This window comes from Oncorhynchus masou, unplaced genomic scaffold (genome assembly GCF_036934945.1).
Source record: "Oncorhynchus masou masou isolate Uvic2021 unplaced genomic scaffold, UVic_Omas_1.1 unplaced_scaffold_3800, whole genome shotgun sequence".
Taxonomy (NCBI): domain Eukaryota; kingdom Metazoa; phylum Chordata; class Actinopteri; order Salmoniformes; family Salmonidae; genus Oncorhynchus; species Oncorhynchus masou.
In genome coordinates, this window is record NW_027010202.1 from 1 (window position 1) to 25000 (window position 25000).

The 25000-nt window shown below is 45.1% G+C and overlaps 1 pseudogene; it reads right to left on the minus strand.

Annotated features, from left to right (window-relative positions):
- Nucleotides 1–406: 406 nt before the first annotated feature.
- The window catches only part of LOC135534680 (type II inositol 3,4-bisphosphate 4-phosphatase-like), a 33965-nt pseudogene continuing 9371 nt past the window's right edge, over nucleotides 407–25000 (minus strand).

A 25000-nucleotide genomic window follows, 5' to 3' on the forward strand; every position in this document is an offset into this window, starting at 1 on the left:
AAGTATCAGTACTACTTAAAGGTTGAAGTATCAGAAATACTTAAAGGTTGAAGTATCAGTACTACTTAAAGGTTGAAGTATCAGAAATACTTAAAGGTTGAAGTATAGGTTGAAGTATCAGTACTATTTAAAGGTTGAAGTATCAGTACTATTTAAAGGTTGAAGTATCAGTACTACTTAAAGGTTGAAGTATCAGTGCTACTTAAAGGTTGAAGTATCAGTACTACTTAAAGGTTAATAGTAATAGTAGTGAAATAGTATTCTGCAGGTGAATGTCAGCTGGTGGCTTGTTGGTTGTATTAGTAGAATTACTCAGGGTGTGTGTGTGTGTGTGTGTGTGTGTGTGTGTGTGTGTGTGTGTGTGTGTGTGTGTGTGTGTGTGTGTGTGTGTGTGTGTGAGACTTACTCAAGTTGGGTAGTTTGTCTCTCAGGGTCTTGTGGTAGGACTTCAACATCTCACAGCTTCTGAGGTTGATCCTTTCTTGGAGAGAACTGTCTCCGAACCTAGATATATAACAGATAGAACTGTCTCCGAACCTAGATATATAACAGATAGAACTGTCTCCGAACCTAGATATATAACAGATAGAACTGTCTCCGAACCTAGATATATAACAGATAGAACTGTCTCCGAACCTAGATATATAACAGACAGAACTGTCTCCGAACCTAGATATATAACAGACAGAACTGTCTCCGAACCTAGATATATAACAGACAGAACTGTCTCCGAACCTAGATATATAACAGATAGAACTGTCTCCGAACCTAGATATATAACAGATAGAACTGTCTCCGAACCTAGATATATAACAGATAGAACTGTCTCCGAACCTAGATATATAACAGATAGAACTGTCTCCAAACCTAGATATATAACAGATAGAACTGTCTCCGAACCTAGATATATAACAGATAGAACTGTCTCCGAACCTAGATATATAAACAGACAGAACTGTCTCCGAACCTAGATATATAAACAGACAGAACTGTCTCCGAACCTAGATATATAAACAGACAGAACTGTCTCCGAACCTAGATGTATAAACAGACAGAACTGTCTCCGAACCTAGATGTATAAACAGAGAGAACTGCCTCCGAACATAGATATATAACAGATAGAACTGTCTCCGAACCTAGATATATAACAGATAGAACTGTCTCCGAACCTAGATATATAACAGATAGAACTGTCTCCGAACCTAGATATATAACAGATAGAACTGTCTCCGAACCTAGATATATAACAGATAGAACTGTCTCCGAACCTAGATATATAAACAGACAGAACTGTCTCCGAACCTAGATATATAACAGACAGAACTGTCTCCGAACCTAGATATATAAACAGAGAGAACTGTCTCCGAACCTAGATATATAAACAGACAGAACTGTCTCCGAACCTAGATATATAAACAGACAGAACTGTCTCCGAACCTAGATATATAAACAGACAGAACTGTCTCCGAACCTAGATATATAAACAGACAGAACTGTCTCCGAACCTAGATATATAAACAGACAGAACTGTCTCCGAACCTAGATATATAAACAGACAGAACTGTCTCCGAACCTAGATATATAAACAGACAGAACTGTCTCCAAACCTGGATATATAACAGATAGAACTGTCTCCGAACCTAGATATATAACAGATAGAACTGTCTCCGAACCTAGATATATAAACAGACAGAACTGGCTCCGAACCTAGATATATATAAACATTTAAAACTGTCTCCGAACCTAGATATATAAACAGACAGAACTGTCTCCGAACCTAGATATATAAACAGACAGAACTGTCTCCAAACCTGGATATATAACAGATAGAACTGTCTCCGAACCTAGATATATAACAGATAGAACTGTCTCCGAACCTAGATATATAAACAGACAGAACTGTCTTCGAACCTAAATATATAAAAAGATAGAACTGTCTCCAAACCGACACAGACAGACAGACAGACAGACAGACAGTTACCTCTCGGCTAGACTCTGTTGCTGGTTGATGCCGATGTTAAACAGTAACGGGTGAACTCTTAAGTCCCGCCCATCTCTCAGTTCCCCTGGTAACAACAGAAACATCTCCGACGGCAAGGGGACTTCCACACAAAAACAACCCCTAGGGTCGGAGAGAGAGAGAGAGAGAGAGAGAGAGAGAGAGAGAGAGAGAGAGAGAGAGAGAGAGAGAGAGAGAGACAGAGAGAGAGAGAGACAGAGAGAGAGAGACAGAGAGAGAGAGAGAGAGAGAGAGAGCGAGAGAGAGTAGAGCGAGAGAGAGAGAGAGAGAGAGAGGGAATTATAAGACAAGTTTATTTGCTTGTGATACCATCAAGAGTTACAGATCGTTGTGTGTGTGTGTGTGTGTGTGTGGGTGTGTTACCGTAGTCCAGTGACAGAGGGCAGTAGATCTGTGGGTTGCTCTGATTTGGCTTCAGTTATTTTGAAGGAGACTCTATTCAGGTCTGATACTCCCATCTCCATATCCTCTAACATACCCACCTCATCACCTAACACACACACACAATGAGACAAAACATAACAGCAACATGTGTGTGTGTTTATATATCTGGTTATAGATCTAGGTTCGGAGACAGTTCTGTCTGTCTATATATCTAGGTTCGGAGACAGTTCTGTGTGTGTGTGTGTGTGTGTGTGTGTGTGTGTGTGTGTGTGTTGTGACAAACTGAAAACAGGTTTTAAGAACTACCTTATTTACATAAGTATTCAGACTCTTTGCTATGAGACTCGAAATTGAGCTCAGGTGCATCCTGTTTCCATTGATCATCCTTGAGATGTTTCTACAACTTCATTGGAGTCCACCTGTGGTAAATTCTATTGATTGGACATGATTTGGAAGAGCACACACCTGTCTATAAAAGGTCTCAGAGTTGACAGTGCATGTCAGAGCAAAAACCAAGTCATGAGGTCGAATGAATTGTCCGTAGAGCTCCGAGACAGGATTGTGTCGAGGCACAGAACTGGGGAAGGGTACCCAAAACATTTATACAGCATTGAAGGTCCACAGTAACACAGTGGCCTCCATCATTCTTAACTGGGAGAAGTTTGGAACCGCCAGGACTCTTCCTAGAGCTGGCCGCCCGGCCAAACTGAGCAATCGGGGGAGACGGGCTTTGGTCAGTGAGGTGACCAAGAACCCGATGGTCACTCTGACAGAGCTCCAGAGTTCCTCTGTGGCGATGGCAGAACCTTCCAGAAGGACAACCATCTCTGCAGCACTCCACCAATCAGGCTTTTATGGTAGAGTGGCCAGACAGAAGCCACTCCTCAGTAAAAGGCACATGACAGCATGCTAGGAGTTTGCCAAAAGGTACATAAAGACCCAGACCATGAGAAACAAGATTCTCTGGTCTGATGAAACCAAGATTGAACTCTTTGGTCTGAATGCTAAGTGTCACATCTGGAGGAAACCTGACACCAACCCTACGGTGAAGCATGGTGGTAGCAGTATCACTATGGTGAAGCATGGTGGTAGCAGTATCACTATGGTGAAGCATGGTGGTAGCAGTATCACTATGATGAAGCATGGTGGTGGCAGCATCAGTCAGGATCCAAGGAAAGATTAACAGAGTAAAGTACAGAGAGATCCTTAATGGAAACCTGCTCCTGAGCACTCAGGACCTCAGACTGGGGGCGAAGGTTCCCTTCCAACAGGACAACGACACTAAGTACACAGCCAAGACAACGCAGAAGTGGCTTCGGGACAAGTATCTGAATGTCCTTGAGTAGCCCAGCCAGAGCCCGGACTTGAACCTGATCGAACATCTCTGGAGAGACCTGAAAATAGTTGTGCAGCGACGCTCCCCATCCAACCTGACAGAGCTTGAGAGGATCTGCAGAGTAGATTTGGAGAAACTCCCCAAATACATGTGTGCCAAGCTTGTAGCGCCATACCCAAGAAGACTCGAGGATATAATTGCTGCTTTGACAAAGTACTGAGTAAAGCGTATAAATTCAAATGTAAATGCTCGACCGGGAGGTCCGTGGGCGACGCACACCGGTCGAGAAGGCCGTCCGGGGTTAGGAGGCTTGGCTTGGTAGGGACATCCTTGTCTCATCGCTCACCAGCGACTCCTGTAGCGGGCCGGGCGCAGTGCACGCTAACCAAGGTAGCCAGGTGCACAGTGCTCTCCGACACATTGGTGCGGTTGGCTTCTGGGGTTGGATGCGCGCTGTGTTAAGAAGCAGTGCGGCTTGGTTGGGTTGTGTATCGGAGGACTCTATGACTTTCAACCTTCGTTCTTCCGAGCCCGTACGGGAGATGTAGTGATGAGACAAGATAATAATTACTAACAATTGGATACCATGAAATTGGGGAGAAAAAGAGGGTAAAATTAAAATTAAAATAAAAAACTAAGTGGCTCGGGAACAAAACATGGATATTTTGGGTCCATACGGTGTAGAAACTCCCTAGACCTTAATCCCATTGAGAACTTGTGGTCAGTCCTCAAGAGGCGGGTGGACAAACAAAACCTACACATTCTGACAAACTCCAAGCATTGATTATGCAAGAATGGGCTGCCATTAGTCAGGATGTGGCCCAGAAGTTAATTGACAGCATGCCAGGGAGGATTGCAGAGGTCTTGAAAAAGAAGGGTCAACACTGCAAATATTGACTCTTTGCATCAACTTCATGTAATTGTCAATAAAAGCCTTTGACACTTATGAAATGCTTGTAATTATACTTCAGTATTCCATAGTAACATCTGACAAAAATATCTAAAGACACTGAAGCAGCAAACTGCTCTCAACTTTTGGCCACAACTGTATATATATATTTTTTTATTTATTTCACCTTTATTTAACCAGGTAGGCTAGTTGAGAACAAGTTCTCATTTGCAACTGCGACCTGGCCAAGATAAAGCTTAGCAGTGTGAACAGACAACACAGAGTTACACATACAGACTTTGTGAAAATTCATATTTGTGTCATTCTCAAAACTTTTGCCACGACTGTAGATACATTATGTATATATATATATAGATGCATTATGTATAGATATAGTATGTATAGATATAGATATGTTATGAAAATATATATATATAGATGCATTATGTATAGATATAGTATGTATAGATATAGATATGTTATGAAAATATATATATAGATACATTATGTATAGATATAGTATGTATAGATATAGATACATTATGTATAGATATAGATAGATATAGATACACTATGTATAGATATAGTATGTATAGATATAGATACATTATGTATAGATATAGTATGTATAGATATAGATATGTTATGAAAAGATATATATAGATACATTATGTATAGATATAGTATGTATAGATATAGATACATTATGTATAGATATAGATAGATATAGATACACTATGTATAGATATAGTATGTATAGATATAGATACATTATGTATAGATATAGATAGATACACTATGTATAGATATAGTATGTATAGATAGACACATTATGCACAGATATATATAGATGTAGATACATTATGTATAGATATAGGTAGATATAGATACACTATGTATAGCTATAGATATATTATGTATAGATATAGATACATTATGTATAGATATAGTATGTATAGATATAGATACATTATGTATAGATATAGATAGATATATATATACATTATGTATAGATATAGATACATTATGTATAGATATTTATATAGATATAGATAGATATAGATACATTATGTATAGATATAGTATGTATAGATATATATATATACATTATGTATAGATATAGATACATTATGTATAGATATAGATATATGATGTATAGATATAGATATATTATGTATAGATATAGATATACAGTGCCTTGCGAAAGTATTCGGCCCCTTGAACTTTGCGACCTTTTGCCACATTTCAGGCTTCAAACATAAAGATATAAAACTGTATTTTTTTGTGAAGAATCAACAACAAGTGGGACACAATCATGAAGTGGAACTACATTTATTGGATATTTCAAACTTTTTTAACAAATCAAAAACTGAAAAATTGGGCGTGCAAAATTATTCAGCCCCTTTACTTTCAGTGCAGCAAACTCTCTCCAGAAGTTCAGTGAGGATCTCTGAATGATCCAATGTTGACCTAAATGATTAATGATGATAAATACAATCCACCTGTGTGTAATCAAGTCTCCGTATAAATGCACCTGCACTGTGATAGTCTCAGAGGTCCGTTAAAAGCGCAGAGAGCATCATGAAGAACAAGGAACACACCAGGCACGTCCGAGATACTGTTGTGAAGAAGTTTAAAGCCGGATTTAGATACAAAAAGATTTCCCAAGCTTTAAACATCCCAAGGAGCACTGTGCAAGCGATAATATTGATATGGAAGGAGTATCAGACCACTGCAAATCTACCAAGACCTGGCCGTCCCTCTAAACTTTCAGGTCATACAAGGAGAAGACTGATCAGAGATGCAGCCAAGAGGCCCATGATCACTCTGGATGAACTGCAGAGATCTACAGCTGAGGTGGGAGACTCTGTCCATAGGACAACAATCAGTCGTATATTGCACAAATCTGGCCTTTATGGAAGAGTGGCAAGAAGAAAGCCATTTCTTAAAGATATCCATAAAAAGTGTCGTTTAAAGTTTGCCACAAGCCACCTGGGAGACACACCAAACATGTGGAAGAAGGTGCTCTGGTCAGATGAAACCAAAATTGAACTTTTTGGCAACAATGCAAAATGTTATTATATCTATACATAATATATCTGTAACGGCTTTCTTTAGGTGAAGGAGAGTCGGACCAAAATGCGGCGTGGCTATTTAGATTCATGTTCAATAAAACAACTAAACACAAACACTACAAAACAAGAAACGTAACACGAAAACCGAAAAACAGCCTATACTGGTGCGAAGTAACACAGAGGCAGAAACAAGGACAATCACCCACGAAACACTCAAAGAATATGGCTGCCTAAATATGGTTCCCAATCAGAGACAACGATAAACACCTGCCTCTGATTGAGAACCACTCCAGACAGCCATAGACATTGCTAGAAAACCCCACTAAGCCACAATCCCAATACCTATGAAAAAAACCCAAGACAAAACACACCACATACCAAAACCCATGTCACGCCCTGGCCTGACCAAATAAAGAAAGAAAACACAAAATACTAAGACCAGGGCGTGACAATATCTATACATATATTATGTGTTTATATGATATGTCTATATCTATATCTATACATAATGTATCTATATCTATACATAATGTATCTATATCTATACATAATGTATCTATATCTATGATAAATATATATATATGTGTGTGTGTGTGTGTGTGTGTGTGTGTGTGTGTGTGTGTGTGTGTGTGTGTGTGTGTGTGTGTGTGTGTGTGTGTGTGTGTGTGTGTGTGTGTGTGTGTGTGTGTGTGTATAACTCACTGTAGGTGCTGAGCAGTCCTTCAAACTGTGTGATGAGCCCAACCTCACAGAGCTGCAGCAGGAAGCCTTTATCCTCCAGACCCGAGTACAGCCTCAATACAAACCCACACACCACCGCACACAGCTAGAGAGACGGGAGGGAGGGAGGGAGGGAGGGAGGGAGGGAGGGAGGGAGGGAGGGAGGGAGGGAGAGAGAGGAGGGAGAGAGAGGGAGGGAGGGAGAGGCGAGGGAGGGAGGGAGGGAGAGAGAGAGGGGAGGGAGACGAGGGAGGGAGGGAGGGAGACGAGGGAGGGAGGGAGGGAGAGAGAGAGAGGAGGGAGAGAGAGGGGAGGGAGGGGAGACGAGGGAGGGAGAGAGAGACGAGGGGAGGGAGGGAGAGAGGGGAGGGAGAGGGGGAGGGAGGGAGGGAGAGAGAGAGAGAGAGAGGGAGGGAGAGAGAGGGGGAGGGAGGGAGACGAGGGAGGGAGGGAGGGAGAGAGACGAGGGAGGGAGAGAGATGAGGGAGGGAGAGAGAGGAGAGGGAAAGAGAAAGGGGAGAGAGAGGTGAAGAAGAGAGAGTGGGGGAGGGATAGGGAGATAGAGAGGTAGGGAGCAAGTGAGAGAGACAGAGAGAGAGAGAGAGAGGGAGAGAGAGGAGAGGGAAAGAGAAAGGGGGAGAGAGAGGTGAAGAAGAGAGAGTGGGGAGGGATAGGGGGATAGAGAGTGAGGGGAGGGAGATAGGAGAGAGATAGGGATGGAGAGGGAGGCGAGAGAGAGGGGATAGGAGAGACATATTGAAAGATACATTAAAGGACGTAGGTCCTGTTAGGGACCACCTGGCTGAAGACCACGTGTTAAAGATCTAACCAAACATGTTAGAGATCTAACCAAACATGACCACATGTTAGGATCTAACCAAACATGACCACATGTTAGAGATCTAACCAAACATGACCACATGTTAGGATCTAACCAAACATGACCACATGTTAGAGATCTAACCAAACATGACCACATGTTAGGATCTAACCAAACATGACCACATGTTAGGATCTAACCAAACATGACCACATGTTAGAGATCTAACCAAACATGACCACATGTTAGGATCTAACCAAACATGACCACATGTTAGAGATCTAACCAAACATGACCACATGTTAGAGATCTAACCAAACATGACCACATGTTAGAGATCTAACCAAACATGACAACATGTTAGAAATCTAACCAAACATGACCACATGTTAGAGATCTAACCAAACATGTTAGAGATCAAACCAAACATGACCACATGTTAGAGATCTAACCAAACATGACCACATGTTAGAAATCTAACCAAACATGTTAGGATCTAACCAAACATGACCACATGTTAGAGATCTAACCAAACATGACCACATGTTAGAGATCTAACCAAACATGTTAGAGATCTAACCAAACATGACCACATGTTAGAGTGTTAGGATCTAACCAAACATGACCACATGTTAGAGATCTAACCAAACATGACCACATGTTAGAAATCTAACCAAACATGTTAGAGATCAAACCAAACATGACCACATGTTAGAGATCTAACCAAACATGACCACATGTTAGAGATCTAACCAAACATGTTAGGATCTAACCAAACATGACCACACAGTGCTAGAGATCTAACCAAACATGACCACATGTTAGAGATCTAACCAAACATGACCACATATTAGAGATCTCACCAAACATGTTAGGATCTAACCAAACATGACCACATGTTAGAGATCTAACCAAACATGACCACATGTTAGAGATCTAACCAAACATGTTAGGATCTAACCAAACATGACCACATGTTAGAGATCTAACCAAACATGACCACATGTTAGAGATCTAACCAAACATGACCACATGTTAGAGATCTAGCCAAACATGACCACATGTTAGAGATCTAACCAAACATGACCACATGTTAGAAATCTAACCAAACATGACCACATGTTCGGATCTTAACCAAACATTACCACATGTTAGGATTTTTATTTATTTACATTTATTTTACTAGGCAAGTCAGTTAAGAACAAATTCTTATTTTCAATGACGGCCTAGGAACAGTGGCTTAACAGAACGACAGATTTGTACCTTGTCAGCTCGGGATTTGAATTTGCAACCTCTCGGTTACTGGTCCAACACTCTAACCAAACATGTTAGAGATCTAACCAAACATGTTAGAGATCTAACCAAACATGACCACATGTTACAGATCTAACCAAACATGACCACATGTTACAGATCTAACCAAACATGTTAGAAATCTTACCAAACATGACTACATGTTAGAGATCTTACCAAACATGACTACATGTTGGAGATCTAACCAAACATGACCACATGTTAGAGATCAACCAAACATGACCACATGTTAGTGATCTAACCAAACATGACCACATGTTAGAAATCTAACCAAACATGTTAGGATCTAACCAAACATGACCACATGTTAGAGATCTAACCAAACATGACCACATGTTAGAGATCTAACCAAACATGTTAGAGATCTAACCAAACATGACCACATGTTAGAGATCTCACCAAACATGTTAGGATCTAACCAAACATGACCACATGTTAGAGATCTAACCAAACATGACCACATGTTAGAGATCTAACCAAACATGTTAGGATCTAACTAAACATGACCACATGTTAGAGATCTAACCAAACATGACCACATGTTAGAGATCTAACCAAACATGACCACATGTTAGAGATCTAGCCAAACATGACCACAAGTTAGAGATCTAACCAAACATGACCACATGTTAGAAATCTAACCAAACATGACCACATGTTCGGATCTAAACCAAACATTACCACATGTTAGAGATTTTTATTTATTTACATTTATTTTACTAGGCAAGTCAGTTAAGAACAAATTCTTATTTTCAATGACGGCCTAGGAACAGTGGCTTAACAGAACGACAGATTTGTACCTTGTCAGCTCGGGATTTGAATTTGCAACCTTTCGTTACTGGTCCAACACTCTAACCAAACATGTTAGAGATCTAACCAAACATGTTAGAGATCTAATCAAACATGACCACATGTTACAGATCTAACCAAACATGACCACATGTTAGAGATCTAACCAAACATGTTAGAAATCTTACCAAACATGACTACATGTTAGAGATCTAACCAAACATGACCACATGTTAGAGATCTAACCAAACATGACCACATGTTAGTGATCTAACCAAACATGACCACATGTTAGAAATCTAACCAAACATGTTAGGATCTAAACCAAACATGACCACATGTTAGAGATCTAACTAAACATGACCACATGTTAGAGATCTAACCAAACATGTTAGAGATCTAACCAAACATGACCACATGTTAGAGATCTCACCAAACATGTTAGGATCTAACCAAACATGACCACATGTTAGAGATCTAACCAAACATGACCACATGTTAGAAATCTAACCAAACATGTTAGAGATCAAACCAAACATGACCTTTTATATTAGAGATCTAACCAAACATGACCACATGTTAGAAATCTAACCAAACATGTTAGAGATCAAACCAAACATGACCACATGTTAGAGATCTAACCAAACATGACCACATGTTAGAAATCTAACTAAACATGACCACATGTTCGGATCTAACCAAACATTACCACATGTTAGAGATTTTTATTTATTTACATTTATTTTACTAGGCAAGTCAGTTAAGAACAAATTCTTATTTTCAATGACGGCCTAGGAACAGTGGTTTAACAGAACGACAGATTTGTACCTTGTCAGCTCGGGGATTTGAATTTGCAACCTTCGGTTACTGGTCCAACACTCTAACCAAACATGTTAGAGATCTAACCAAACATGTTAGAGATCTAACCAAACATGACCACATGTTACAGATCTAACCAAACATGACCACATGTTAGAGATCTAACCAAACATGTTAGAAATCTTACCAAACATGACTACATGTTAGAGATCTAACCAAACATGACCACATGTTAGAGATCTAACCAAACATGACCACATGTTAGTGATCTAACCAAACATGACCACATGTTAGAAATCTAACCAAACATGTTAGGATCTAACCAAACATGACCACATGTTAGAGATCTAACCAAACATGACCACATGTTAGAGATCTAACCAAACATGTTAGAGATCTAACCAAACATGACCACATGTTAGAGATCTCACCAAACATGTTAGGATCTAACCAAACATGACCACATGTTAGAGATCTAACCAAACATGACCACATGTTAGAAATCTAACCAAACATGTTAGAGATCAAACCAAACATGACCACATGTTAGAGATCTAACCAAACATGACCACATGTTAGAAATCTAACCAAACATGTTAGAGATCAAACCAAACATGACCACATGTTAGAGATCTAACCAAACATGACCACATGTTAGAAATCTAACCAAACATGTTAGGATCTAACCAAACATGACCACATGTTAGAGATCTAACCAAACATGACCACATGTTAGAGATCTAACCAAACATGTTAGAGATCTAACCAAACATGACCACATGTTAGAGATCTCACCAAACATGACCACATGTTAGAGATCTAACCAAACATGACCACATATTAGAGATCTCACCAAACATGTTAGGATCTAACCAAACATGACCACATATTAGAGATCTCACCAAACATGTTAGGATCTAACCAAACATGACCACATGTTAGAGATCTAACCAAACATGACCACATGTTAGAGATCTAACCAAACATGTTAGGATCTAACCAAGCATGACCACATGTTAGAGATCTAACCAAACATGACCACATGTTAGGATCTAACCAAACATGACCACATGTTAGAGATCTAACCAAACATGACCACATGTTAGAGATCTAACCAAACATGACCACATGTTAGAGATCTAACCAAACATGACCACATGTTAGAAATCTAACCAAACATGACCACATGTTAGAAATCTAACCAAACATGACCACATGTTAGAAATCTAACCAAACATGACCACATGTTCGGATCTAACCAAACATTACCACATGTTAGAGATTTTTATTTATTGACATTTATTTTACTAGGCAAGTCAGTTAGAACAAATTCTTACTTTCAATGACGGCCTAGGAACAGTGGCTTAACGGAACGACAGATTTGTACCTTGTCAGCTCGGGGATTTGAATTTGCAACCTTTCGGTTACTGGTCCAACACTCTAACCAAACATGTTAGAGATCTAACCAAACATGTTAGAGATCTAACCAAACATGACCACATGTTAGAGATCTAACCAAACATGTTAGAAATCTTACCAAACATGACTACATGTTAGAGATCTTACCAAACATGACTACATGTTAGAGATCTAACCAAACATGACCACATGTTAGAGTCTAACCAAACATGACCACATGTTAGTGATCTAACCAAACATGACCACATGTTAGAGATCTAACCAAACATGACCACATGTTAGAGATCTAACCAAACATGTTAGAAATCTAACCAAACATGACCACATGTTAGAGATCTAACCAAACATGTTAGAGATCTAACCAAACATGACCACATGTTAGAGATCTAACCAAACATGTAAGAAATCTAACCAAACATGTTAGAAATCTAACCAAACATGAATACATGTTAGGATCTAACCAAACATGTTAGAGATCTAACCAAACATGTTAGTGATATAACCAAACATGACCACATGTTAGAGATCTAACCAAACATGTTAGTGATCTAACCAAACATGTTAGTGATCTAACCAAACATGTTAGTGATCTAACCAAACATGCTAGAGATCTAACCAAACATGTTAGAGATCTAACCAAACATGCTAGAGATCTAACCAAACATGTTAGAGATCTAACCAAACATGTTAGTGATCTAACCAAACATGTTAGAGATCTAACCAAACATGTTAGTGATCTAACCAAACGTGTTAGTGATCTAACCAAACGTGTTAGTGATCTAACCAAACATGTTAGTGATCTAACCAAACATGACCACATGTTATCAACTATCCAAGAGCCCCCCCATCCCACCACACTACTCACTGCCTGGCTGAAGACAGCATCTCGTCTGTGTGTCAGTGCCTGACCGCGGCAGGCTGATGCTGCTGCCCCCTGTAGGAGGACGAAGGTCATAGCACACCGGGCCCTCTCCACCGCGTCACTCACACACTCCTTCAGAGTCACAACTAGAGGGAGGAGTTGTTCTTGCCACGAAGGGGACGGCTCTGGAAGAGGGGCGAGAGAGGCCTGCCAAGGAGCGCGGAAGTGTCTGGAAGAGGGGCGAGAGAGAGTTCAAATCCATTCAATTATCTGTGGAACGAATGATTTCAGAAACTTAATAAAAGTTGCAAACAGAAATGGATCCTTCATTAAGTTCTCCCCAATCTGAATCGGTCAGATTGATTGAAGATATAGTAACCTTTCCATTCACTTATAGATCTTTTCTTAAGGAACCAAGGAAGGAAGGATGTAGGAACCAAGGAAGGAAGGATGTAGGAATCAAGGATGTAAGAACCAAGGAAGGATGTAGGAACCAAGGTAGGAAGGATGTAGGAACCAAGCTAGGAAGGATGTAGGAACCAAGGAAGGAAGGATGTAGAAAACAAGGAATGAAGGATGTAGGAACCAAGTTAGGAAGGATGTAGGAACCAAGGAAGGAAGGAAGGATGTAGGAACCAAGGATGTAGGAACCAAGGAAGGAAGGATGTAGGAACCAAGGTAGGAAGGATGTAGGAACCAAGGAAGGAAGGATGTAGGAACCATGGTAGGAAGGATGTAGGAACCAAGGTAGGAAGGTTGTAGGAACCAAGGTAGGAAGGATGTAGGAACCAAGGTGAAGAAGGATGTAGGAACCAAGGAAGGAAGGATGTAGGAACCAAGGTAGGAAGGATGTAGGAACAAAGATAGGAAGGATGTAGGAACCAAGGAAGGAAGGATGTAGGAACCAAGGAAGGAAGGATGTAGGAACCAAGGAAGGAAGGATGCAGGAACCAAGGTAGGAAGGATGCAAGAACCAAGGAAGGAAGGATGTAGGAACCAAGGAAGGAACGATGTAGAACGAAGATAAGAAGGATGTAGGAACCAAGGTAGGAAGGATGTAGGAACAAAGATAGGGAAGGATGTAGGAACCAAGGAAAGAAGGATGCAGAACAAAGGAAGGAAGGATGTAGGAACCAAGGTAGGAAGGATGTAGGAACCAAGGTAGGAAGGATGTAAGAACCAAGGAAGGAACGATGCTGGGAGCCATAGGAAGGAAGGATACTTAGGAACCAAGGAAGGAACGATGTAGGAACGAAGATAAGAAGGATGTAGGAACCACGGAAGGAAGGAGGTAGGAAACCAAGGAAGGAACGATGTAGGAACCAAGGAAGGAAGGATGTAGGAACCACGGAAGGAAGTATGTGGGAACCATGGTACAGGGAAGTATGTAGGAACCAAGGTAGGAAGGTTGTAGGAACCAAGGTAGGAAGGATGTAGGAACCTAGGAAGGAAGGATGTAGGAACCTAGGAAGGAACGATGTAGGAACTAAGGAAGGGAAGGATGTATTTCTGAAGTATTGCTAGGTTGGGGCCGTACCAGTGTTGTGAGGTGGTGGTGACATCATTCTGTGTCTGTGAGGTCACTTCCTGCTTCCTGGTCTCCTCTCCTGGAGCCGGTCCACCAAGGCGATGATGCAGTTCAGACTACAGCAACGTTAGCCCACACCCTGTCCTAAACACATAACGTTAGCCCACACCTTGTCCTAAACACACGTTAGTCCACACCTTGTCCTAAACACGCACAACGTTAGCCAACACCCTGTCCTAAACACACAACGTTGAGCCAACACCCTGTCCTAAACACATAATCGTTAGCCCACACCTTGTCCTAAACACACAACGTTAGCCCACACCTTGTCCTAAACACCTGTGCGCGTAAGTCCACACCCTGACCTAAACACACAACGTTAGTCCACCTTGTCCTAAGTACTGGCGTTGCCAATTATACCCCTGTCCCACAACACCTGGTTCAATTCCACAACTTGTCCTAAACACACACAACATTAGCCACTTGTCCTAAACACACACAACGTTAGCCCACACCTTGTCCTAACACACTATAACGTTAGTCCACACCTGTCCTAAACACACAAGTTAGCCCACCATCTCCAAACACACAACGTTGCGCCCACCATGTCCTAAACACACCGTTAGTCCACACCCTGTCCTAAACACACAACGTTAGTCCACACCCTGTCCAAAACACACAACGTTAGTCCACCCTGTCCTAAACACACACACAACGTTAGTCCACACCCTGTCCTAAACACACAACGTTAGTCCACACCCTGTCCTAAACACACAACGTTAGCCAACACTGTCCTAAACACACAACGTTAGTCCACACCCTGTCCAAACACACAACTGGTCCACACCCTGTCCTAAAAGATCCCAACGTTAGTCCACACCCTGTCCTAAACACACAACTTTAGTCCACACCCTGTCCTAAACACACAACCTTTAGTCCACACCCTGTCCTAAATACACAAGCAGTCATACACACCCTGTCCTAAACACATAACATTAGTCCACACCCTGTCCTGAAATAATGCTAGTCCACACCTGTCCTAAACACACAACGTTAGTCACACCCTGTCCTAAACACACACAACTTTAGTCCACATCCTGTCTAAACACACAACGTTAGCCACACCCTGTCCTAAACACACAACGTTAGCCCACACCCTGTCCTAAACACACAATGTTAGTCCACACCCTGTCCTAAACACACACTTTAGTCCACACCCTGTCCTGAACACACACACAACATTAGTCCACACCCTGTCCTGAACACACACACAACGTTAGTCCACACCCTGTCCTAAACACACAATGTCACACACTGTATAAACACCGTTAGTCCACCCTGTCCTAAACACTCAACGTTAGTCCACCCTGTCCTAAACACAACGTTAGCCCACACCCTGTCCTAAACACACACACAACGTTAGTCCTAGCCTGTCCTAAACACACACAACGTTAGTCCTTACCCTGTCCTAAACACACAACATTAGCCCATCCATGTCCAACACATTAGCCAACACCCTGTCCAACACATTAGTCAACACCTGTCCACACACATTAGTCAACACCCTGTCCAACACATTACTCCACACCCTGTCCAACAATACATTAGTCACCCTGTCCAACACATTAGTCAACATCCTGTCCAACACATTAGTCAACACCCTGTCCAACACATTAGTCACACCCTGTCCAACACATTAGTCCACACCCTGTCCAACACATTAGTCCACACCCTGTCCAACATTAGTCAACACCCTGTCAACACATTAGTCCACACCCTGTCCAACACATTAGTCCACACCCTGTCCAACACATTAGTCACACCCTGTCCAACACATTAGTCCACCCTGTCCAACACATTAGTCCACACCCTGTCCAACACATTAGTCCACACCCTGTCCAACACATTAGTCAACATCCTGTCCAACACATTAGTCAACACCTGTCCAACACATTAGTCCACACCCTGTCCAACACATTAGTCCACACCTGTCCAACACATTAGTCAACACCCTGTCCAACACATTAGTCCACCCTGTCCAACACATTAGTCCACACCCTGTCCAACACATTAGTTAACACCCTGTCCAACACATTAGTCAACACCCTGGCCAACACATTAGTCAACACCCTGTCCAGCACATTAGTCCACACCCTGTCCAACACATTAGTCCAACACCCTGTCCAACACATTAGTCAACACCCTGTCCAACACATTAGTCAACACCATGTCCAACACATTAGTCCACACCCTGTCCAACACATTAGTCCACACCCTGTCCAACACATTAGTCCACACCTGTCCAACACATTAGTCCACACCCTGTCCAACACATTAGTCCACACCCTGTCCAACACATTAGTCACACCCTGTCCAACACATTAGTCCACACCCTGTCCAACACCCTGTCCAACACATTAGTCAACACCTGTCCAACACATTAGTCAACACCCTGTCCAACACATTAGTCCACACCCTGTCCAACACATTAGTCCACACCCTGTCCAACACATTAGTCCACACCCTGTCCAACACATTAGTCAACACCCTGTCCAACACATTAGTCCACACCCTGTCCAACACATTAGTCCACACCCTGTCCAACACATTAGTCAACACCCTGTCCAACACATTAGTCCACACCCTGTCCAACACATTAGTCCACACCCTGTCCAACACATTAGTCCACACCCTGCCCAACACATTAGTCCACACCCTGTCCAACACATTAGTCCACACCCTGTCCAACACATTAGTCCACACCCTGTCCAACACATTAGTCCACACCCTGTCCAACACATTAGTCCACAACCTGTCCAACACATTAGCCAACACCCTGTCCAACACATTAGCCAACACCCTGTCCAACACATTAGTCCACACCCTGTCCAACACATTAGTCAACACCCTGTCCAACACATTATTCAACACCATGTCCAACACATTAGTCCACACCCTGTCCAACACATTAGTCCACACCCTGTCCAACACATTAGTCCACACCCTGTCCAACACATTAGTCCACACCCTGTCCAACACATTAGTCAACACCCTGTCCAACACATTAGTCCACACCCTGTCCAACACATTAGTCCACACCCTGTCCAACACATTAGTCCACACCCTGTCCAACACATTAGTCAACACCCTGTCCAACACATTAGTCAACACCCTGTCCAACACATTAGTCCACACCTGTCCAACACATTAGTCCACACCCTGTCCAACACATTAGTCCACACCCTGTCCAACACATTAGTCAACACCCTGTCCAACACATTAGTCCACACCCTGTCCAACACATTAGTCCACACCCTGTCCAACACATTAGTCCACACCCTGTCCAATATACTGAAGAGAAGGTCAACAGATCTTACCCACTCTTCTTCCTCGTCATACTCCGTGTGTTGGGGGATGGATTCCTGTCGCCGTATCGGCCCCGACGTAACCGTCCACCTGGTGACGAGGAGAGCCTGGGACCCGTCCCATTACCGTGGGTTACATGGGCGTGTCCGTTGCTGAGGTGGTAGGCGGGCCTTGCCGTGTGGAGAGCCAACAGGGCGTTCTTTACCAGCTCATCTTTCAGAGCGTGAACAAAATGTTCAGTCTGCATAAGGGGTGACATAAGCTTTACATAACTGGCACTTAAAATACAGTGTCAGATCTCTTACATTTTATTTTAATTTTATATTTGTTATATATTATAATATATTTGTTCTTTGTTTTCTGGTGGATCATTTATTTATTTTACCTTTATTTAACTAGGCAAATCAGTTAAGAACAAATTCTTATTTTCAATAATGACCTGGGAACAGTGGGTTAACTGCCTGTTCAGGGCAGAACGACAGATTTTGTGCCTTGTCCAGTTCGGGGGATTTGAACTTGCAACCTTACTAGTCAATGCTCTAACCACTAGGCTACCCACTTTCCACCGCCTCTACACTCTAACCACTAGGCTACCCTGCCGCCTCTACACTCTAACCACTGAAGCTACCCTGCCGCCTCTACACTCTAACACTAGGCTACCATACCACGTCTACACTCTAACCACTGCCTGGCTGCCCTGCCGCCTCTACACTCTAACCACTAGGCTACCCTGCCGCCTCTACACTCTAACCACTAGACTACCCCTGCCGCCTCCTACACACTCTAACCACTAGGCTACCCTGCCGCCTCTACACTCTAACCACTAGGCTACCCTGCCGCCTCTACCTCTAACCACTAGGCTACCCTGCCGCCTACACTCTAACCACTAGGCTACCCTGCCGCCTCTACACTCTAATCACTAGGCTACCCTGCCGCCTCTACACTCTAATCACTAGGCTACCCTGCCGCCTCCACACTCTAACCACTAGGGCTACCCTGCTGCCTCTACCTCTAACCACTAGGCTACCATACCACCTCTACACTCTAACCACTAGGCTACCATACCACCTCTACACTCTAACCACTAGGCTACCATACCACCTCTACACTCTAACCACTAGGCTACCGCCCACCTCTACACTCTAACCACTAGGCTACCATACCACCTCTACACTCCCAACCACTAGGCTACCCTGCCGCCTCTACACTCTAACCACTAGGCTACCCTGCCGCCTCTACACTCCTAACCACTAGGCTACCCCTGCCACCTCTACGCTCTAACCACTAGTCTACCCTGCCGCCTCTACACTCTAACCACTAGGCTACCCTGCCGCCTCTACACTCCTAACCACTAGGCTACCCTGCCGCCTCTACACTCTAACCACTAGGCTACCATACCACCTCTACACTCTAACCACTAGGGCTACCATACCACCTCTACACTCTAATCACTAGGCTACCCTGCCGCCTCTACCTCTAACCACTAGACTACCCTGCCGCCTCTACACTCTAACCACTAGGCTACCCTGCCGCCTCTACACTCCTAACCACTAGGCTACCCTGCCACCTCTACACTCTAACCACTAGGCTACCCTACCCGCCTCTACACTCTAACCACTAGGCTACCCTGCCGCCTCTACACTCTAACCACTAGGCTACCCTGCCGCCTCTACACTCTAACCACTAGGCTACCCTGCCGCCTCTTACACTCTAACCACTAGGCTACCCTGCCGCCTCTACACTCTAACCACTAGGCTACCCTGCCGCCCCTACACTCTAACCACTAGGCTACCATACCACCTCTACACTCTAACCACTAGGCTACCATACCACCTCTACACTCTAATCACTAGGCTACCCTGCCGCTCTACACTCTAACCACTAGGCTACCATTCACCTCTACACTCTAACCACTAGGCTACCATACCCACCTCTACACTCTAACCACTAGGCTACCATACCACCTCTACACTCTAACCACTAGGCTACCCTGCCGCCTACACTCTAACCACTAGGCTACCCTGCCGCCTCTACACTCTAACCACTAGGCTACCCTGCCACCTCTACGCTCTAACCACTAGTCTACCCTGCCGCCTCTACACTCTAACCACTAGGCTACCCTGCCGCCTCTACACTCTAACCACTAGGCTACCCTGTCAGCCTCTACACTCTAACCACTAGGCTACCATACCACCTCTACACTCTAACCACTAGGCTACCATACCACCTCTACACTCTAATCACTAGGCTACCCTGCCGCCTCTACACACTAACCACTAGACTACCCTGCCGCCTCTACACTCTAACCACTAGGCTACCCTGCCGCCTCTACACTCCAACCACTAGGCTACCCTGCCACCTCTACACTCTAACCACTAGGCTACCCTGCCGCCTCTACACTCTAACCACTAGGCTACCCTGTCAGCCTCTACACTCTCTAACCACTAGGCTACCCTGCCGCCTCTACACTCTAACCACTAGACTACCCTGCCGCCTCTACACTCTAACCACTAGGCTACCCTGCCGCCTCTACACTCTAACCACTAGGCTACCCTGCCGCCTCTACCTCTAACCACTAGGCTACCCTGCCGCCTCTACACTCTAATCACTAGGCTACCCTGCCGCCTCTACACTAATCACTAGGCTACCCCTGCCACCTCTACACTCTAACCACTAGGCTACCCGCCGCCTCTACACTCTAACCAACCACTAGGCTACCATACCACCTCTACACTCTAACCACTAGGCTACCATACCACCTCTACACTCTAACCACTAGGCTACCATACCACCTCTACACTCTAACCACTAGGCTACCATACCACCTCTACACTCTAACCACTAGGCTACCATACCACCTCTACACTCTAACCACTAGGCTACCCTGCCGCCTCTACACTCTAACCACTAGGCTACCCTGCCGCCTCCTCTAACCACTAGGCTACCTGCCACCTCTACGCTCTAACCACTAGTCTACCCTGCCGCCTCTACACTCTAACCACTAGGCTACCCTGCCGCCTCTACACTCTAACCACTAGGCTACCATACCACCTCTACACTCTAACCACTAGGCTACCATACCACCTCTACACTCTAATCACTAGGCTACCCTGCCGCCTCTACACTCTAACCACTAGGCTGCCCTGCCGCCTCTACACTCTAACCACTAGGCTACCCTGCAGCCTCTACACTCTAACCACTAGGCTACCCTGCCGCTCTGCACTCTAACCACTAGGCTACCCTGCCGCCTCTACACTCTAACCACTAGGCTACCCTGCCGCCTCTACACTCTAAACCACTGGGCTACCCTGCTGCCCTCTACACACTCTAAATCCACTAGGCTACCCTGCCGCCTCTATACTCTAACCACTAGGCTACCCTGCCGCCTCTACACTCTAACCACTAGGCTACCCTGCCGCCCTCTATACTTCTAACCACTAGGCTACCCTGCCGCCTCACCCCCAACCACTCAGGGCTACCCTGCCGCCTCTACACTCTAACCACTAGGCTACCCTGCCGCCTCTATACTCTAACCACTAGGCTACCCTGCCGCCTCTACACTCTAAAACCACTAGGCTACCCTGCCGCTCTACACTCTAACCACTAGGCTACCCTACCACCTCTACACTCTAACCACTAGGCTACCATACCGCCTCTACACTCTAACCACTAGGCTACCCTGCCGCCTCTACACTCTAACCACTAGGCTACCCTGCCGCCTCTACACTCTAATCACTAGGCTACCCTGCCGCCTCTACACTCTAATCACTAGGCTGCCCTGCCGCCTCTACACTCTAACCACTAGGCTACCCTGCCGCCTCTACACTCTAACCACTAGGCTACCATACCACCTCTACACTCTAACCCACTAGGCTACCAAACCACCTCTACACTCTAACCACTAGGCTACCATACCACCTCTACACTCTAACCACTAGGCTACCATACCACCTCACTCTAAACCACTAGGCTACCATACCACCCTACACTCTAACCACTAGGCTACCCTGCCGCCTCTACACTCTAACCACTAGGCTACCCTGCCGCCTCTACACTCTAACCACTAGGCTACCCTGCCACCTCTACGCTCTAACCACTAGTCTACCCTGCCGCCTCTACACTCTAACCACTAGGCTACCCTGCCGCCTCTACACTCTAACCACTAGGCTACCATACCACCTCTACACTCTAACCACTAGGCTACCATACCACCTCTACACTCTAATCCTAGGGCTACCCTGCCGCTCTACACTCTAACCACTAGACTACCCTGCCGCCCTACACTCTAACCACTAGGCTACCCTGCCGCCTCTACCTCTAACCACTAGGCTACCCTGCCGCCTCTACACTCTAACCACTAGGCTACCCTGCCGCCTCTACCTCTAACCACTAGGCTACCCTGCCACCTCTACGCTCTAACCACTAGTCTACCCTGCACTCTACACTCTAACCACTAGGCTACCCTGCCGCCTCTACACTCTAACCACTAGGCTACCATACCACCTCTACACTCTAACCACTAGGCTACCATACCACCTCTACACTCTAATCACTAGGCACCCCTGCACCCGCCTCTACACTCCTAACCACTAGACTACCCTGCTGCCTCTACACACTCTAACCACTAGGCTACCCTGCCGCCTCTACACTCTAACCACTAGGCTACCCTGCCGCCTCTACACTCTAACCACTAGGCTACCCTGCCGCCTCTACACTCTAACCACTAGGCTACCCTGCCGCCTCTACACTCTAACCACTAGGCTACCCTGCCGCCTCTATACTCTAACCACTAGGCTACCCTGCCGCCTCTACACTCTAACCACTAGGCTACCCTGCCGCCTCTACACTCTAACCACTAGGCTACCCTACCACCTCTACACTCTAACCACTAGGCTACCCATACCGCCTCTACACTCTAACCACTAGGCTACCCTGCCGCCTCTACACTCTAACCACTAGGCTACCCTACCGCCTCTACACTCTAACCACTAGGCTACCCTGCCGCCTCTACACTCTAACCACTAGGCTACCCTGCCACCTCTACACTCTAACCACTAGGCTACCCTACCACCTCTACACTCTAACCACTAGGCTACCATACCGCCTCTACACTCTAACCACTAGGCTACCCTGCCGCCTCTACACTCTAACCACTAGGCTACCCTGCCGCCTCTACACTCTAACCACTAGGCTACCCTGCCGCCTCTACACTCTAACCACTAGGCTACCCTGCCGCCTCTACACTCTAACCACTAGGCTACCCTGCCACCTCTACGCTCCTAACCACTAGTCTACCCTGCCGCCTCTACACTCTAACCACTAGGCTACCCTGCCGCCTCTACCTCTAACCACTAGGGCTACCATACCACCTCTACACTCTAACCACTAGGCTACCATACCACCTCTACACTCTAATCACTAGGCTACCCTGCCGCCTCTACCTCTAACCACTAGACTACCCTGCCGCCTCTACACTCCTAACCACTAGGCTACCCTGCCGCCTCTACACTCTAACCACTAGGCTACCCTGCCGCCTCTACACTCTAACCACTAGGCTACCCTGCCGCCTCTACACTCTAACCACTAGGCTACCACCCGCCCACCTCTACACTCTAACCACTAGGCTACCATACCACCTCTACACTCTCTAACCACTAGGCTACCCTGCCGCCTCTACACTCTAACCACTAGGCTACCCTGCCGCCTCTACACTCTAACCACTAGGCTACCCTGCCACCTCTACGCTCTAACCACTAGTCTACCCTGCCGCCTCTACACTCTAACCACTAGGCTACCCTGCCGCCTCTACCTCCTAACCACTAGGCTACCCTGCCGCCTCTACACTCTAACCACTAGGCTACCATACCACCTCTACACTCTAACCACTAGGCTACCATACCACCTCTACACTCTAATCACTAGGCTACCCTGCCGCCTCTACACACTAACCACTAGACTACCCTGCCGCCTCTACACTCTAACCACTAGGCTACCCTGCCGCCTCTACACTCTAACCACTAGGCTACCCTGCCACCTCTACACTCTAACCACTAGGCTACCCTGCCGCCTCTACACTCTAACCACTAGGCTACCCTGCCGCCTCTACACTCTAACCACTAGGCTACCCTGCCGCCTCTACACTCTAACCACTAGACTACCCTGCCGCCTCTACACTCCTAACCACTAGGCTACCCTGCCGCCTCTACCTCTAACCACTAGGCTACCCTGCCCCTCTACACTCTAACCACTAGGCTACCCTGCCGCCTCTACACTCTAATCACTAGGCTACCCTGCCGCCTCTACACTCTAATCACTAGCTGCCCTGCCGCCTTAACACTCTAACCACTAGGCTACCCTGCCGCCTACACTCTAACCACTAGGCTACCATACCTCTACACTCTAACCACTAGGCTACCATACCACCTCTACACTCTAACCACTAGGCTACCATACCACCTCTACACTCTAACCACTAGGCTACCATACCACCTCTACACTCTAACCACTAGGCTACCATACCACCTCTCACACTCTAACCACTAGGCTACCCTGCCGCCTACACTCTAACCACTAGGCTACCCCTGCCGCCTCTACACTCTAACCACTAGGCTACCCTGCCACCTCTACGCTCTAACCACTAGTCTACCCTGCCGCCTCTA